Source organism: Bos grunniens, chromosome 23 (assembly GCF_055505025.1).
Source record: "Bos grunniens cultivar Pamir isolate PY7600 chromosome 23, Bosgru_T2T1.0, whole genome shotgun sequence".
In the NCBI taxonomy this organism is placed as follows: Eukaryota; Metazoa; Chordata; class Mammalia; order Artiodactyla; family Bovidae; genus Bos; species Bos grunniens.
In genome coordinates, this window is record NC_141187.1 from 22,237,420 (window position 1) to 22,257,045 (window position 19,626).

Sequence of the window (19,626 nt, forward strand, 5' to 3'; positions counted from 1 at the left end):
AGGCCACCTGCAATGGAAGTGTGGAGTGTTAACCACTGGATGCTGGTTATCAGGGAAGTTTCCATGGTGACTTTTGTTGAGGGGGAAATTGAGATCTGAAGGTGATGTGATGCAGGGACACTGAATACTGCAGAAGTCCACACAGCGCCACAAAACCCAAGAGGGGCCTCAAGTTCCATGCAGCATGGGAACCACAGCCACCTAACCCTTTGGCACTATCCACACAGAATCTCCCTCCTTCGAGAAACATGCTCTTGGGTGCCTACTGTTTCCCTCTTTCCTCCTAGCTCCGTGTTGCGGAAGCTGCAGGGTATGGTGGTTAAGAACATCAACTCTGGACCCAGACTGTCTGGGTGAGGAGGCCCATTCTGTCCGCTGCTGGCGGAGACTTCACACAACCTACCTCCCCTCCTTAAACTCCACTCCCTCCTCTGTAAAGAGGATTCTCATCGTCGCTGCTTCTGGGATTGTGAGGAGGACTCAGTGTTCCTCTGTGGAGGAGCCTTAGGACAGTGTGGAGCCCAGGCTGAGTCTCGTTTGCTATGTGAATAAAAGTCTCTCCTCACTTCTGCTTTCCTCTCACATTTTATTCTCCAACAAAGGCAAACTGTGTGTGCTTTTACAAACTTGCCTCGCAGAGAGTTTACCTGTATGCCTTTGCTCCTGATGTTTTTCCTTTCTGAAGGCCTTTCTGTGTCAGACAAGACCTCTTCCTTCCACAGCTTCCAGAGCTGAGGAGTCCGCTGTGTCCTCCGAGTGGTCCTCTGAGAGCCTCACATATGCTGCAGGGTCCTCCCAGGGAGGATGGAGCCAGGTCACAGATGACACACGCTGGTCCTTGACTTCCCGTATATCCCCACGGGTTTCTGTCTCTTTTTCTGGCCAGTTCATCCACCCATCAGGGCTCTGTTCTGGATCTCTTTCTCCTCTACCTAAATGTCCACCCCTAGATGTTCTCTTTCACTCCCTTGAGAGCAAATCCTTAAACTGACCATTTCTAAACTTATTTCCAGAATACTCTTTGGTGTGTCTGCTGCATATAACCAAACAGTTTCCAGTCTCTTTACTCACATGTTCCAAAGGCACCAAAAACTCAGTGGACCACAACTGCACTCAGTATTTCTCTCCTTTATCAACTCCTCCCTGCAAAGATGTCACTCACCCTAGTATTTCTCTGAAGGGCCCCATGCTTAAGATTACCTCTTGTTTCTCTTGTTTTCTCACTTTCATCAAAACTCTAATCCATTCAGCTAATGTCAGCAAAGTCTTAGGAAAGCTAACTAACTATATTAGTTATAGGGTCACATAATAGAGGCCCTTCCCACTAAGAGTGTTTTCATATTAGTTTAAAAGAATCTGCAATATTGGATTCTAGGTGCTGGGAGAGGCCCTTTGAAGGTATTTCTCTTAATGTATATAATTCAGTTGACTCTCAGAAAGCCCAGACTGGATGGCTTATTCCAGGAGTCATTGGTTTATCATTAATTATAAATTGGAAACCAGAATATCACCTTTTTCTTTTGTCTCTATGTTTCCAGACTCCTCCTTACCTCTATGGTCTTGAAATGGGCTCTGTACTTTTTCCATTTGTTTCTAAGCCAGATCTAGGGTTGACTCTCAAATTTCTTCATCTCCCTTCAGTCTGTGGATGTAAGCCTGAAGTCTGAACACCTCTACTGAATAAGCAGAAACCTGAGTGGCTGTGAACTCAGAGGTGGAAGTATGTGGTGGTGGTGGTTTAGTTGTTAAGTCACGTCTGACTCTTGGGATCCCGTGGACTGTAGCCTGCCAGGCTCCTCTGTCCATGGGATTCTCCAGGCAAAAATACTGGAGTGGGTTGCCATTTCCTTCTCCAGGGCATCTTCCTGACCCAGGAATCAAACCTGGGTCTCCTGCATTGCAGGCAGATGATTTACCAACTGAGCTATGAGGTGGAAGTATAGTGAGCAGTTATCTCTAGCTCTTGACCCTAAAATGCTTGCTAGGCAAATGTAGGTACTGGTGACATTTCACACGCACTGGAATAGCATACCTCTCTGTCAACATGCATATTCCATCTTTACTGGATCCATTTAGTAATAATGATAGTTCATTTTCAGGCTTGCTCTTAAAACTGCATTTGAAGTGATTCAAAGAGGCACAAATAACAGCACAAGGAAGATAAATGCAGGGAAATAAGGCTGAATAGTAGGCAGGGTCAGTGCACAAAATACAAAGAGGGCAAAGATGGGAGATAGAGGTGGAGTAAGAATTAGGTTTGGAGATTTCCAGGGGCTGGAATAAAGGGACAAATACAGAAAATTATGAGACTGGATTAATGTTCACATGATTAAAGCACAGCTTTTTTGATATGTTTGTTTTTGACACCTAAGAAATTCCTTTTCCTAAAGGGTAGTTGGTATGATGTAGTGCTCTATACCCAGAGCAGTATCTTTCAACATGTCCAATGCTAAGTTTTATAAAACTACTTCTTAAGATGACCATCAATACAATAGGTGTTTTGATGTCAAAGCAAAGCTAAACAAAGACATGGTTCTGAGGGACTTGCATATTTTGTTGTAAGTACATGGCTAGTTGTGTATGGTATAGTGCAAAGATTAAGAGCATGGGCTTTGGAGACAAATTGGCTGAGTCTGGACCCCAACACTGCCACTTTCTGAATATGTATGATTGAACAAAGTGCTTTATCCCTCTGGCTCAGTGTAGTCGTCTATACATTAGGAGTAATGATATTATCCACCTCACAGATTTGTTCTTAGGATTAAATTAGTTGATACGTGTGAAGGGTTTAGAATAGCGCCCTGGCACAAAGCTTAAGCTGTTATTCGTCAGAGGGAAAAAGTATAAAGCATCTAGAAGAAAGCTTCCCACTATTTACGCCACACACAATAAATACCATTTCATTGCTGCACTCTTGATCAGAGTTAGGAGAGGCAAGTTTGAGATTACGCTTCTGACAAGACCCTAGCCTGCAGAAATTCTGTATGGCTGACAAAAGAAGAAACTATATGCTCATCATCAACCAAGTGGAAGGCTGTAAAGAGGATCAGAAGCCAAGTGAACACATGGTGAATGGAAGACGACCCCGCCACTACGAGCACTGCAGCACTATCTGAGGAGGAGTCCAAATGTTTCTCAAGAAGGAGTTCTGGATCCATTAGATACACAGGGATCTTCAAGGGCCATAATTCTGTCTGACAGAGAGAGCTTGGCTAATATAATTTTAGTTTGGAGAATTTTCAAAGCAAGTATCAACATTTATCCATCCTGACCATATCACTTCTTAAGAAACTAGAAAACATTTTAAGTTAAGCAAATTCCTAATGGATCCTGCAAGATGAACTGGATTCAGATATAGCTCTGGATAACTGAGTTTTAGCTTTGCTATAATACATAGGTCGATCAAGTGTTGGAAAATCATGGTTTTATTAATTGCAGGAGGAGAAGGGGATGACAGAGGATGAGATGGTTGGATGGCATCACCGACTCGATGGACATGGGTTTGGGTGGACTCCGGGAGTTGGTGATAGACAGGGAGGCCTGGTGTGCTGTAGTTCATGGGGTCGCAAAGAGTTGGACATGACTGAGAGACTGAACTGAACTGAACTGAGTTAACTAAAGTCCATTCTTTTAAAAGTCCTCAGTATCAGTTATACATTGAAGCTAGTCTTCATTATGGAGGAGAAAATGCCTTGACACAAATACAGTGATAATGATGACTTATTTCTTCTCCATTTTGAACAACAGAAATTTACCTGATGATTATATTAATTTCCTGAACAGTTGATTACCATGCATTATAAAAAACGATGACTTATTGGTAAAATTTGGAAATTGAGCAAGTTGCTATGTTTGATTTGATTATTACACTAAATTTAGGACAACTTGAGGTGTTGTCCCTATAAATGCTTTGTAGAATAGCTTGGTCATTTGCTAACAGCTTAAAATACTCATGTATACCTATGTACATGTACATCCATGTCACCAAATTCCTCACAAAACTATTACATTGAAAGGTAATACAGATGAAAGCTTTCTGAATATAAACCCAAGGAAAAGGAAAATTAACATGCTTGGTTTCTAGCACATTTTATAGGTCTAAATCTAGTAACATAATCTAGTCACATAAAAATACATGTGTGTCACTTGACTTGCTGCTGCTGCTGCTAAATCGCTTCAGTCGTGTCCAACTCTGTGTGACCCCATAGATGGCAGCCCACCAGGCTCCCCTGTCCCTGGGATTCTCCAGGCAAGAACACTGGAGTGGGTTGCCATTTCCTTCTCTAATGCATAAAAGTGAAAAGTGAAAGTAAAGTCGCTCAGTTGTGTCTGACTCTTTGCGACCCAATGGACTGCAGCCTACCAGGCTCCTCCGCCCATGGGATTTTCCAGGCAAGAGTACTGGAGTGGGGTGCCATCGCCTTCTCTGGACTTAACTTGCTAAAGCACATATAAACAGTTTAACTTGACCCCTGTGGTTTTTAGTTTACTTCTCAATATTCTTTCTTTTAGAATAGCCTCCTAAAACTTCTGAAACTATATCTTCTTCTTCAGAAATTTGGAATTATATTGAAGTGACATCTCTTTACTCCATCCACCACTATCCAACCCCCAAATTTATATATTCACTCACTTTCTCTTTCATTCACTTTGATTCTGTTATCTTCATCTTTTGGTGAAGGGTATTGTTTGTATTTGACTGTAAAATCTATGTCAGTTTTGAAAAGGGAGATTTTAAATAAATTCTCATACTTCTAAATCTTATAAAACAATTGAAATGACTGGATATGCACAGTATTATTTAACTAAGTCTTTAAGTATTTCATTCTTCCTAAATCTAAAATTAAACAAGGTCCATGTGCAAAGTGACTCCAGTGAAAAAGATATCATTTAACTGCTTTTTCAGTATTACTTAAAGTGACTATTTCATTTCCAGTAAGCTGTTTTGTGTAATAGAGTCACAAATTTAGAAACCAGATCTTTTTAAGGAGCCTCTTGTCGTAGAATTAAAGCCATTCCCCTTTATGTTGTCCTCATGTATTGCACATAATCTTTCTGTGTAAGGCTGTTCTTAGGTTAAATACCTAAATTAAACTATGAAATCAACCAAGAAGTATATCATCCCTATGCTACTTCTTCATTTGTGACTTTGTGTTGTATTAAGAGATTTGTTCTTATGGTAGTCCAAATTAGAGAAGGAATTCATATGTTGGATTCTTTTAAAACGAGAATATGCCATGGGGCACTTTGCATTGTTCAAATGTCTGCATGAACTCAAGCGGAGTAACACCAGTTGGCATACCCTGTGCTTTCTGCCACCTCTCGTCTACATCACCACCATGGCTGTCTTAATAGTCTCTTCCCCACATACCAAATCACATCAAGGGAGGCCTTACACTGTGAAAACATTTAGAGGGGAATTCATTAAGACCAATGCACCAGCATACCCTAGCTTGGCTGTGATTTCTTTATACAAGTTGACCCATATCTGACTTGCATTTAATTATGCTTTCAATTTCTTTCATCTATTCATTTATTCAGCAAATGTACAGATTCCTGATTAGGTGCTAGACATGGTTTTAGGTTCTGGGCTGTAGCAACAGAAAAAGCCGAGTTCTCACTCTTGGCTATTACATTCCAATGTGGAAGACAGATAATATGTAAGTATATAAAAAGCATATAATGTTAGGGAATGATAGATGCTATGGAGGACAAGAAAACTAGTGAAGAGATAAGGAGAGTAGAAAGTGCCGGTGGCACTGTGGTTCAGAGAGGGGACTTGCCATTTTATTATGTAGATAATAAAGTGGTATTTAAGCAGGGAGGTGAAGGGGATGGAGACATGTGAATAGGCAGGGAAAGGACTTTCAGGCAGAGAAAACAGTAAGTGCGAAGGCCCTGAGGTAGGAGCATGCCATGCCATGTCGGAGAAATAGCCAGGAGCTCTGGTGGGCAAGAAGGAGAAGTAGTCACTGGAGGGAAGGTCACTGATAAAATGGATCATTTGGTTATGCTAAATAGTTGAGGTCTTGAGGAGAGGCAAAGCCCCTGGACCATTTGAAGCAGAGGAGTGACTTGATCTGATTTATATTGAATGGCATGACTCAGAGTGAGCAGGTGAGGACACTTTATAGGGAACTAGAGAGACTGAGACAGAAGGCTATTGCAGTGACCAGGTGAAAAAAAGATGATGGCTTGGCCTTACCTTGTAGTGGTAGTGATGATGGAGATTATGAGATTCTAGGTGTATATTTTGAAGGTGAACTCAAATGAATTTGATATATATGAGATGACCATGTCCTGATTTTTACTGGTCACTCTGGTTATAATTATTAAGAGTATCCTCTTCTACTCTCAAAAGTGTTCCAGTTTAGATTAGTTTATATGCCCCCCTATTTATAGAACACTTTGTTTTTCAAGCATTTTCTCAAACATTATCTCAAAAAAAAAAAAAAAACCCTGATAAAATAGATACAATTCTTCCTTGATAGACATGGAATCTGAGGCTGATAAAGTTTTGGTGACTTTTCCATGTTCACAGGTAGTAATGGTAAATCCAAAAGTGGCCTGGCTTCCAGGTAACACTCTTTTTCCTCCTCTTTGGTGTTTTTTTAAAGTTGCATCTACAAGGCACAAACACACTATTCATCCTCTCAGTCAGCCACCCATTTATTCTTTAAATATCTATTCAGTTCAGTGCAGTTCAGTCGCTCAGTCGTGTCCAACTCTTTGCGGCCCCATTAATCGCAGCACGCCAGGCCTCCCTGTCCATCACAAACTCCCGGAGTTCACTCAGACTCACTTCCATCGAGTTGGTGATGCCATCCAGCCATCTCATCCTCTGTCGTCCCCTTCTCCTCCTGTCCTCAATCCCTCCCAGCATCAGAGTCTTTTCCAATGAGTCAACTCTTCACATGAGGTGGCCAAAGTACTGGAGTTTCAGCTTTAGCATCATTCCTTCCAAAGAAATCCCAGGGCTGATCTCCTTCAGAATGGACTGGTTGGATCTCCTTGCAGTCCAAAGGACTCTCAAGAGTCTTCTCCAACACCACAGTTCAAAAGCATCAATTCTTTGGGGCTCAGCCTTCTTCACAGTCCAACTCTCACATCGATACATGACCACAGGAAAAACCATAGCCTCGACTAGACGAATCTTTGTTGGCAAAGTAATGTCTCTGCTTTTGAATATGCTATCTAGGTTGGTCATAACTTTCCTTCCAAGGAGTAAGTGTCTTTTAATATCATGGCTAGCACGTACCAAACACTGTTTGAAGCAGTTAGGACACAATAGTTAACCAAAGGTCCTTCTGCAGATTGTGTTCTAGCCAGACAGAAGGGATACTAAACACAAATATAAGAAATAAGTAAAGTAATTAGTATGTTAGAATATACGCATATGACGGAAACAAGTAGAAGATAGAGAGGATTTGTTCAAAGGAAATCCAGTCTCAACCTGGAAGTAGTCAAGGTAAGTCTAAGGAGGTGAATGAATCAAGTAGAAAAGTGTTCCAGGCAGAGGGAACAGCTGGAACTAGGGAAGTCTCTAGACAAAGACAAGTCTAGTGTGATTAAAAAACAATATAGCAAGAAAGCCCATATGACTAGGGCGGTGTGAGCAATAGGAATCGTTGGAAGTCTCAGAGTAATCATGGAGCCAGGTCATGCAACACTTTGCAGCCACTGGGAGAATTTGAGATTTTCCTCTTAGTAGAATCAGAATCTACTGTAGGGTTTTGAGCCAAGGAAAAGCATGCTAAGGCTGTTTTTTTTTTTTTTTTTTCTTCTAATTTTGTTTTATTTTTAAACTTTACATAATTGTATTAGTTTTGCCAAATATCAAAATGAATCTGCCACAGGTATACATGTGTTCCCCATCCTGAACCCTCTTCCCTCCTCCCTCCCCATACCATCCCTCTGGGTCGTCCCAGTGCACTAGCCCCAAGCATCCAGTATCGTGCATCGAACCTGGACTGGCAACTCGTTTCTTACATGATATTTTACATGTTTCAATGCCATTCTCCCAAATCTTCCCACCCTCTCCCTCTCCCACAGAGTCCATAAGACTGTTCTATACATCAGTGTCTCTTTTGCTGTCTCGTACACCGGGTTATTGTTACCATCTTTCTAAATTCCATATATATGCATTAGTATACTGTATTTATGTTTTTCCTTCTGGCTTACTTCACTCTGTATAATAGGCTCCAGATAAGAAAGCTGTGGTACATATACACAATGGAGTATTACTCAGCCATTAAAAAGAATACATTTGAATCAGTTCTAATGAGGTGGGAGAAGGCTGTTGTTTTAAAAGAATGCTATATCCATTCATCTGCTGATGGACATCTAGGTTGCTTCCATGTCCTGGCTATTATAAACAGTGCTGCAATGAACATTGGGGTACACGTGTCTCTTGGTACATATACACAATGGAGTATTACTCAGTCATTAAAAATAATACATTTGAAGCAGTTCTAGTGAGGTGGATGAAACTGGAGCCTATTATACAGAGTGAAGTAAGCCAGAAAGAAAAACACCAATACAGTATACTAACGCATATATATGGAATTTAGAAAGATGGTAACAATAACCCTGTGTACGAGACAGCAAAAGAGACACTGATGTATAGAACAGTCTTATGGACTCTGTGGGAGAGGGAGAGGGTGAGAAGATTTGGGAGAATGGCATTGAAACATGTAAAATATGTATGAAACGAGTCGCCAGTCCAGGTTCGATGCACGATACTGGATGCTTGGGGCTAGTGCACTGGGACGACCCAGAGGGATGGTTTGGGGAGGGAGGAGGGAGGAGGGTTCAGGATGGGGAACACATGTATACCTATGGCAGATTCATTTTGATATTTGGCAAAACTAATACAATTTTGTGAAGTTTAAAAATAAAAAATAAAAAAAAAGAAAAAGAAAAAAGTAAAAGAATGCTATAGGTGCTGGGCTATAGCAACAACAAAAGAGAAGAATTCCCACTCTTTGATGTTACATTGCAATGTGGAAGATAGACAACAAGTAAGTATATACACAGCATATAATGTTAGGTAGTGATAGACACCATGGAGAAAATAAAACTAGTGAAGAGATAAGGAGGGTAGAAAGTACTGGCTGCTTTTTGATAATAGGCTGTAAAGGGGTGAGATAGAAGCAGGCAGACTCATTCAGAACCTACTAAAGTAGCACAATGAGAAATGAAGATGGCCTGGACCGGCATGGTAATAGTGGGTAGAGTGAGAAGCAGTGAGAGTCTAGACATATTTTGGAGATAACATTAACATTATTTCCTAATGGATTGTGTGAGGGAAAGAGAGTTGTCAAGGGGCTTTCCATAGATGGAGAATTTGTTGTTAGATAGGGAAGGCAGGAGGTAGAGCAGGTCTCTGGGGGATGGTCAGGCTTTTGTTCTGTACCTGTGGGGTTTATGATGTCTGTCAGGCACCAAATGGCTATTAGGGACATGAGCATCACCACATGCTTGAGTTCAGGATAGATGTCTGGGCTGGAGATATGCATCTGGGAGTTGTCAGCACATGGCTTCTATTTAAATCCAAGGACTGTATTAAATCACGGAGAGAAAAAGAATGTCTATGGACAAGATGAGAAAGAACTGAGTCCAAGGCACTCGGTGCAAGAAGATAGGAAAAAGAAAAGAAACCTGTAAAGGAGATTGAAAAGCCAGCAATGGCACTGGAATAAAAACAAGAAAGAAAATTGATAGGCCAGTGGACAAAATACTTCAAAAAGGAGGAACTCAACTGCAAAATACTGCTGGTTGGTGGAGAAAGATGAGGACTGAGAATTAACCACTGAGTCTGGCAGCATGGCAGTCATCGGAGACTGTATAAGAGTTATCTGGTGGAATGATGGTGCTTGGGATTCTGTATGACTCAGAAGCTTTCAGGGATGATATCACTGGTGCTGGATCAGGGACCACTCTTTGAGTAGCAATAATCTAGTGAAGAAGCAGAGGGACTGACTCTAGAAACAAGTAGCGGGGAGGGAAAGCACTGGCTACAGATGCTAAAAGGCAGATGATAAATCCAAGGACGTTCCTGCTGTATGTTCCTAATTTCTTGGTGAAACATAAAGTGAGGTCATGAGTTGAAAGTGAAAGCGGGTTGAGGAGAGACGAGAAGGTGTGATTGTCATCTAGGTGAGTGGGGCAGAAAGTGGACTGGGGATGATGGCCAGGCAGCATCAGGACCAACTTCAGGTCTGGCCACGAATTTAAAGAGAGAAGAGTCAGTTTGCTTTTGTATTTTTGTTCAAGCATGTTCTGGAACACAGGTGCAGAGTAGGCAGAATTAGATTTAACCATGATTATAATTTCACCAGGTGAGGTCAACCACATGAGAAAGGACCAGGGAGTTGAGGGTCTTCCAGAGAGAGTGATTATAATAATTAATCATGGAATTTAAGCTAGGTAAGGAAGGGTTTGGAGAAGGCAATGGCACCCCACTCCAGTACTCTTGCCTGGAAAATCCCATGGACAGAGGAGCCTGGTAAGCTGCAGTCCATGGGGTCGCTGAGCGCTGGACACGACTGAGTGACTTCACTTTCACTTTTCACTTTCATGCATTGGAGAAGGAAATGGCAACCCACTCCAGTGTTCTTGCCTGGAGAATCCCAGGGACAGAGGAGCCTGCTGGGCTGCTGTCTATGGGGTCGCACAGAGTTGGACACGACTGACATGACTTAGCAGCAGCAGCAGCAAGGAAGGGGGCTTCCCTGGTGACTCAGATGGGAAAAATCTGCCTGCAATGCAGGAGACCTGGGTTAGAATCCTGGGTCAGGATGATCCCCTGGAGAAAGGAATGGCGACTCACTTCAGTATTTTTGCCTGGAGATTCTATGGACAGAAGAGCCTGCTGCGCTACAGTTCATGGGTTGCAAAGAGTCGGACATGACTGAGCAACTAACCTTTCACTCTTCAAGGAAGAAAGAGGGTCTATGAGGGGATGAGGGACAGTGTAAGCTGGTAGAAGCAGTTTGCTGGAGGTTACAGTGGGGTAGAAGAAGAGTTCAGGGTACAAGAAAGGGTGAGATGGAAAGATACAGGTGGTGTTTAGAGAGCAAATGCATGACATAGAGATTTAGAAGTGTGCTGGGGAAGGACTTGGTGATGGCCATAGGAGGGAGTGCCTGAGGCTAAGTGGAGAAACCTCACCCGGTAAGAGGAATTCAGGGAACTCAGAGGCCATGAAGGTGGATCACCCACAGTGTTGCAAAATTTCACCTGTATTAAGATGCCATCGAGAGGTTATTACAGCTTGTATGACTGGGCCCCACTCCCAGAAATTTTAATTCAGTTAATTCCCTGGTAGCTCAGCTGAGAAAGAATCTACCTGCAATGCAGAAGACCCCAGTTTGAATCCTGGGTCAGGAAGATCTGCTGGAGAAGGGATAGGTTACCCACTCCAGTATCCTTGGGCATCCCTGGTGGCTCAGCTGGTAAAGAATATGCCTTCAGTGTGGGAGATCTGGGTTTGATCCCTGGGTTGGGAAGATCCCCTGGAGAAAGGAACAGCTACACACTCCAGTATACTGGCCTGGGGAATTCCATGGACTGCATAGTTCATGGGGTTGCAAAGAGTCGGACACGATGGAGTGACTTTCACTTTCTCTTTCAGTCTGGAGTGGGGCCTGAGAATTAGGTGGCATTGATGTCACTGGTTGGAGAACTACGTTTGGGAACCTTGTCCTACAGGTACATCAAAATCAAGAGTTAAGTAAGAATAGCAAGGGAGAGAGTGACACTGAATCTGGAGCTAAAACAGTTGCCAAAACAAAAGGAAAAGGATTGACCCAGTTGGGTGAACAGCTTCTGTGAGCTGTAGTGGGGAGTATAGTCTGATTCTATTGCAGGGCAAACTTCTGTTTCATTCTTCTGATTCTGCTTTTAGCAAGAGACTCAAAGTGAGGCATATGGAGTAAGGCTGGCCCTTTATCAGCTATGTGATCTTGGACCAGTTGTTTACCTCTTTTGTTTCTCTGCTTTCCCCTCTCTAAAGCAGAGCTATAAATAAATGTACCTGCAGAGGTTGATGGGAGGATAAATGAGTTCACAAAGGCTCAAGTTCTCAGGGAAGTACACGGTGTTCAATAGACTCAACACAGTTGTACCTGTTATTTATTTATTTCTTCCTGTTCTGTTTAAATGAGCTCTCCTGAAATCTATCTCCCTCTGAAACTTATCTTTTGTCTCTGATTTGATGATAAACTCTATACTTTTCTTAACCTCATTTGGAATTCTACAACCAATGGAACTTTATGTGATTTAGATACCATTCCTTTGAACTAGAAATATTGTAAGGAACAGTGACATAACATGAAAGCACTGTCATTACACAGATATAAACTATGATAATAACCATAATTGTTTTATTTCTGCAAAGGTCTCTCATCCAGCATCGAGATGGATTTGACCACAGCTCTTTCAAGATCTTTCTGTCTTGAATCTCATGAGTGACCACAAAGAAAGTCATTAATGAAAATATAGAGAAATACATAGAAACATTTCAATTGCCTCTCTAACGTGATTATATAATCTTACTGGACATTGTAACAAATTGAAACTAGTCTGTATGTTGGATTTAAATTATTACCATGTCATGTTTCCTGCATTACAACTCATGCAATGTAATTTGGAAGAAGTATTAGGTGGGTGCTTAGCAAACTTGGAGTCTAGGTTGCCGATATATATATTTACCCATGAATGACTTTCCAAATAAAATCAGAGACAGAGTACAATTTAACAAATGAATTTTTCCATCTCCAAAGGGAGTTCCCCAGCTGAATATTCATTCAGCTGAATATTTTCAAACTTTATACCATGAAGCATTAGCCTTTCTAGGTCACTGTATTGCATCTGAGCCTAAAATTAAAACCATAAATACTTAAAGCTTTAACTTCTGTGCTCTTTAAAAGCTGGTAAAAATAGGCATTTCCCTTTGCCACTTTCTTGTGCTTTTAAATATGAGAAATAGCACTTTGAAAAATGTGGCTTGAAAGCAGTCACACAGAGAATGAGGGAAGAGAAAAACCAATTTACATGTTTCCATTTTTCTTTCCGTTCTATTTATTCACTCCTGCTTAAGATTAGGACTCACACACTTTTGTATTGAATTTAAAGAGGGAGGAATTGGCCATCCCAGACTTATAGTCAAATCAATATTAAAATATGGAAGGTGGTTGTAAATCTAACATCTCCCATGGCACCTGTTCCATTGGTGGTCCAGGACAAATAACTAATAAATATTGATTCCCTGATGCTGAGGCTAACGTACAGACCTTTCATTATCTGGCCTGCTTAGTGAGCCATAGTATCGATCGTTTTAGAACAAACTTTCCCGGACTTCCAGCAGGCCTGTCTGTCAGCAACGAGCATCACTGCTGCCTTCTATGTTCTCCCTTGTCAGGCAGGAGCTATATACATGGGAGCTACCTTTTCCAGAATGTTTACTCGCAGGACTGCTGGTTAGAAGTCCTCTTATCAGACCTGGGAGAATATACTTGTGTATATCTTTGTGTTCTTCCAGTCGATGCAAAAGTCACGTGTGCTTTGGCAGATGTGCGATGTGCTGTGTGGAGGCAGCCACAGACTGCTGGCGTGTCTGCAGGTTCCCAGTTTCCTGAAGACTTCCAGAGCCCTTCCTGCTCTTCTAATGGTTTGGAAGCTCCTGATTCTCTATATTAAATCTCTTCTGGCTTGAAGTACCTGTTTTCTTGATGGAACTTGTCTGATATACCCAGATTTGGGAAACAGCATGAATTGGGAGGCAGGGGTTCACCCTAGGAATTCATGCTGCATAGGAGGCATAGTCATAAAACAGTAAAATCAATGCCACACAGAAGCATATTAAATGCTCTGGAGCTGAACTTGAGTGGGAGATCACTGAAACACAATGCTTGTGGTTTGACCTTGAATAAGTTATTTGACCTCAGTTTTCTCATCTGTAAAATGGAGTTAATGACAGTATAGACCTCCTAGAGTTATGTAGCTTAATGAACTAATATTGGTGAAATGTGTAGGATAAGGAATGGTTAGTACTATATGATTTTTGCTTAAAAAAGATTAATTAAAAAGGCACACATGAACATTCCCTTAAAAGCATTCTTCATGATAAGTTAGACACTGATTTCAATGCTGCAAACATTCCTGGATCGTGGACATTTTTGAAATTGTGTTGACACCCCGTCTAGCAGTCACATTAGAAAACTGCAATTTCTGGGACTTTCCTGGCACCCCAGTGGTTAGGATGCTTTCACTGCTGAGGTTCCAGGTTTGATCCCTGGTTGGGGAACTAAGAGGTCTTCCCTGGTGGCTCAGTGGTAAAGAATCTGATTGCAATGCAGGAGACCCGGGTTCGGTCTCTAGTTCAAGAAGATCCCCTGGAGAAGGAATTGGCAACCCACTCCAGTATTCTTGCCTGGAGAATTTCATTGACAGAGAATCCTGGTGGGCTATACAGTCTGTGGTATTGCAAAGAATCAGGCATGACTGAGTGATTAATACTGGGGAACTAAAGATTCCACAAGCCATGCATCTTGGAAAATAAAAGAAAGAAAACTGCAATTTCAGACCCACTTCTATTCTGCTTCCCTTTCTGGTGTAGAAAGCTCCCAAGCTCCAGGACATATCTCTCCCCAGCAGTCCATCTCAGCTTTGGATGAAAAACTGTTATGCAACTTGGCCACTCACCTGATTCATGTCCTTTAGTTCTGAATGACTTGGGACTGTTTATACCAAATCAAACACAATCTCAAAGGATAAAGCATTGCTATCCTCAAAAAGGTTCAAAACAGTGTTGCAGAGAATCCAAAAAGATTCCCACTGGGCAGCTGCAAATGCACCCTGGACAATGGCACCATCACCAGCATAAGCTCATAGCCGCTCAGAATAACTTGAAAAAGACAGAACTCTTTGGTTGATATATTTAAAGAAAAATAATTTTTCTACCTTATAATAATTTATGAGTATGCAGTGGTTGTCCTTCATAAATTTTCAAGGGTTACAGTGAGAGTAGAAAATAGCAAAACACAACACCATTAAAAAAAAAGAAAACAACACCTCAAGGCAATAACACAAAATAGATTCTAGGACAGAAAATATAAGCTTCAGGGTCATGATGATCTTTCTCTGTCACTTCTGTCATAGCTGGTGAAGTTGGCAAGGTGGCCCTAACCTCTAGGTACAGACATATCTGCAAGTTCTAGTTTGGAAGAATGCAGGCTTCCTTGTTTCCTAGCAAACCAACGTTTACCCTTCTGTGCTTTTCCTTGTAGACACTGCTCAGTTTTGCAAAGTGAGACACACTTTTTGTTACTTGGCAGATGTCACCCAGGGGAGAAAGAGGAAAAAAAAAAGCAAACTCTGTCTTGTTTTTTCTCTCAGGTGTAAAAAAAATTACCTCTGGTTTCTTCCTGTCTCAGTCATCAGTTGAGAAATTCAGCATATGTCAGATAATCTGAAAAATATTTTTCATGTGTTTATATTAACATAAAATGAAACATTCTCTAGACGTCTTGAAGCTTGTGACAAAGTTGGCAACTTGGTTGTGGATTAATTTTTTTATGCAGAGTTTTGCAAGAGAAATGATTTGGTTATTAGTGCTGTTTCAACCCAGCTGAATGCAGATATCAGTAATTTATTAAGAAGAGTCTTTAGGATATGCCTAATTTGCTAATACTATCCATTTGAGGAAAATCTCTGATTGAGGATTGCAAAAGTCTCATTTTGTTTTGTAAATTTACAATATTTACAAATGCAAATCAGAGATTTACACATATTTAAACATGTACACTCTTGTGCATGCTTAATGTAAAGAATGTAAATAAAGGCCTGTAGATATTTTTATTCTTTGATGATTGTGCACAAAATTTACTTATTTTCATGATTTTTCTGGAGTTTTCCAAAGCATACATTCATTCACTCATTTGACTAACATTTAATAAATAACTAGAAAAGGCAGAGGAACCAGAGATCAAATTGCCAACATATATTGGATCATAGAAAAAGCAAGAGAATTCCAGAAAAACATCTACTTCTGCTTCAATGACTACACTATGCTAAAGCCTTTGAGTGTGTGGATCACAATAAACTGGAAAATTCTTAAAAGAGATGGGAATACCAGACCACCTCACATGCTTCCTGACAAATCTGTATGCAAGTCAAGAAGCAACAGTTAGAATCAGACATAGAGCAACAGACTGGTTCCAAACTGGGAAAGGAGTATGTCAGTCAGTATACAGTCAGTGTATATTGTCACTTTGCTTATTTAACTTACATGCAGAATACATTATGCAAAATGCCAGGCCGGATGAAGCACAAGCTTGAATGGAAACTTGCAGGGAGAAATATCAATAACCTCAGATATCAGATGACACCACCCTTATGGCAGAAAGCAAAGAGGAACTAAAGAGCCTCATGATGAAGGTGAAAGAGGAGAGTAAAAAAGTTGGCTAAAAACTCAACACTCAAAAAACTAAAATCATGGCATCCAGTCCCACCAATTCAAGGTAAATAGATGGGGAAACAATGGAAACAGTGACAGACTATGTTTTCTTGGGCTCCCAAATCACTGCAGATGGTGATTGCAGCCATGAAATTAAAAGATGCTTTTTCCTTGGAAGAAAAGCTATCACCAACCTAGACAGCATGTTAAAAAGCAGAGACATTACTTTGCCAACAAAGGTTCATATAGTCAAAGGTACTGTTCTTCCAGTAGTCAGGTATGGATGTGAGAGTTGGACTAGAAAGAAAGCTGAGCACCGAAGAATTGATGCTTTTGAACTGTCATGTTGGAGAAGACTCTTGAGAGTCTTGGACTGCAAAGAGATACAACCAGTCCATCCTAAAGGAAATCAGTCCTGAATAGTCACTGGAAGGACTAATGCTGAAGCTGAAACTCCAATACTTTGGCCACCTGATGCGAAGAGCTGACTCATTTAAAAAGGCCCATATGCTGGGAAAAGACTGAAGGCAGGAGGAGAAGGGGAATTACAGAGGATGAGAGGGTTGGATGGCATCACGGACTCGATGGTCACGAGTTTGAGCAAGCTCTGGGAGTCGGCGATGGACAGGGAATCCTGGCATGCTGCGACCCATGGGGTTGCAAAGAGTTGGACAGGTGATCTTCCCAACCCAGGGATTGAAACTGTATCCCCACATCTCTTGCATTGGCAGGTGGATTCTTTACCAATATCTCATACCTCTATATTTCTACAATAATAACTGCAAAGGCTAAAATGAAAAGGTAGGCCTGCAGCTGGAGCAAGCACACACCACAGTTTTACGAAAATCAATTAAGGACTGAGACAAACCTGACTATAATTGTACCATTAAAAATCCAAGTTTCTCAAATTTTATTTTGCAAAAATAAGGATTAAATCCTAATCAATAACACATTATTTAAAGAACTTTCAAAAAACAGCTATGAAAAAACATGCAGAATTCACAACCCATCTCTGGCACATATTAATTCTAGCAGGTGAATATGACATGAAAAATATGCCGTTGAATAATAAAAGACAAAAAAAGAAATTAACAGAAGACTTGATGGCAATAATTATTTCTCCTAAATTACCTAGTCTTGATGAACCATAAAGACACATGATAAAAACTTTAATGTGAGCTTTTAATCTGAGAATGGGCTGGACACATATTAATTATACTCTGAGTACTGTAAAATATTGTTGAAAGAGATTGAAGATGCAAAGAAATGGAAAGATACCCCATGTTCTTGGATTGGAAGACTTAATATTGTTTAAATGGCCATACTACCCAAAGCAATCTACAGACTTAATGTAATCTCTATTAAAATACCCAGGACATTTTTCACAAAACTAGAAGAAATAATCCTAAAATTTATATGCAACTACAAAAGACCCAAATTGCCAAAGCAATACTGAAACAAAAGAACAAAGCTGGAAGAACAACCCTCTCAGACATCAGAAAATACTACAAAGCTACAGTAATCAAAACAGGGTGGTATTGGCACAAAAACGGACAAATTGATCAATGGCACAGAATACAGAGCCTGAAAATAAGCCCAGGTGCATCTATGGTCAATTTATCTATGAAAAAGGAGATAAGAATACACAATGGAGAAAGGGCAGCCTCTTCAACAAGTATTGCTGGAAAACTGGGCAGCTACAAATAAAACAATGACATTAGAATATTTGTCACACCACATACTGAAGTTTTCATTCCAATCCCAAAGAAAGGCAATGTCAAAGAATGCTCAAACTACCACACAATTGCAGTCATCTCACACGCTATTAAAGTAATGCTTAAAATTCTCCAAGCCAGGCTTCAGCAATACATGAACTGTGAACTTCCAGTTGTTCAAGCTGGTTTTAGAGCGGGCGGAGGAACCAGAGATCAAATTGCCAACATCCGCTGGATCATCGAAAAAGCAAGAGAGTTCCAGAAAAACAACTATATCTGCTTTGTTGACTATGCCAAACGCTTTGGCTGTGTGGATCACAATAAACTGGAAAATTCTGAAAGAGATGGGAATATCAGACCACCTGACCTGCCTCTTGAGAAACCTTTATGCAGGTCAGGAAGCAACAGTTAGAACTGGACATAGAACAACAGACTGGTTCCAATTAGGGAAAGGAGTACATCAAGGCTGTATATTGTCACCCTACTTATGTAACTTATATGCAGAGTACATCATGAGAAATGCTGGGCTGGAAAAAGCACAAGCTGGAATCAAGATTGCCGGGAGAAATATCAATAACCTCAGATATACAGATGACACCACCCTTATGGCAAAAAGTGAAGAAGAACTAAAAAGCCTCTTGATGAAAGTGAAAGAGGAGAGTGAAAAAGTTGGCTTAAAGCTCAACATTCAGAAAACTAAGATCATGGCATCCGGTCCCATCACTTCATGGCATATAGATGGGGAAACAGTGGAAACAGTGGCTGACTTTATTTTTCTGGGCTCCCAAATCACTGCAGATGGTGATTGCAGCCATGAAATTAAAAGACACTTACTCCTTGGAAGGAAAGTTATGACCAACCCAGACAGCATATTAAAAAGCAGAGAGATTACTTTGTCAATGAAGGTCTGCCTAGTCAAGGCTATGGTTTTTCCAGTGGTCATGTATGGATGTGAGAGTTGGACTATAAAGAAAACTGATTGCTGAAGAATTGATGCTTTTGAACTGTAGTGTTGGAGAAGACTCTTGAGAGTCCCTTGGACTGCAAGGAGATCCAACCACTCCATCCTAAAGTAGATCAGTCCTGGGTGTTCATTGGCAGAACTGATGTTGAAGCTGAAACTCCAGTACTGTGGCCACCTGATGCGAAGAGCTGACTCATTTGAAAAGACCCTGATGCTGGGAAGGATTGGGGGCAGGAGGAGAAGGGGATGCCAGAGGATGCGATGGTTGGATGGCATCACCTACTCAATGGACATGGGTTTGGGTGGACTCTGGAAGTTGGTGATGAACAGGGAGGCCTGGCGTGCTGCAGTTCATGGGGTTGCAAAGAGTCGGACACAACTGAGTGACTGAACTGATACAAAAGTAAACTCAAAATGATTTAGACCTACGTGTAAGACTTGAAGCCATACAATTCTGAGAAGAGAACATAGGCAGAATGCTTTGGGAC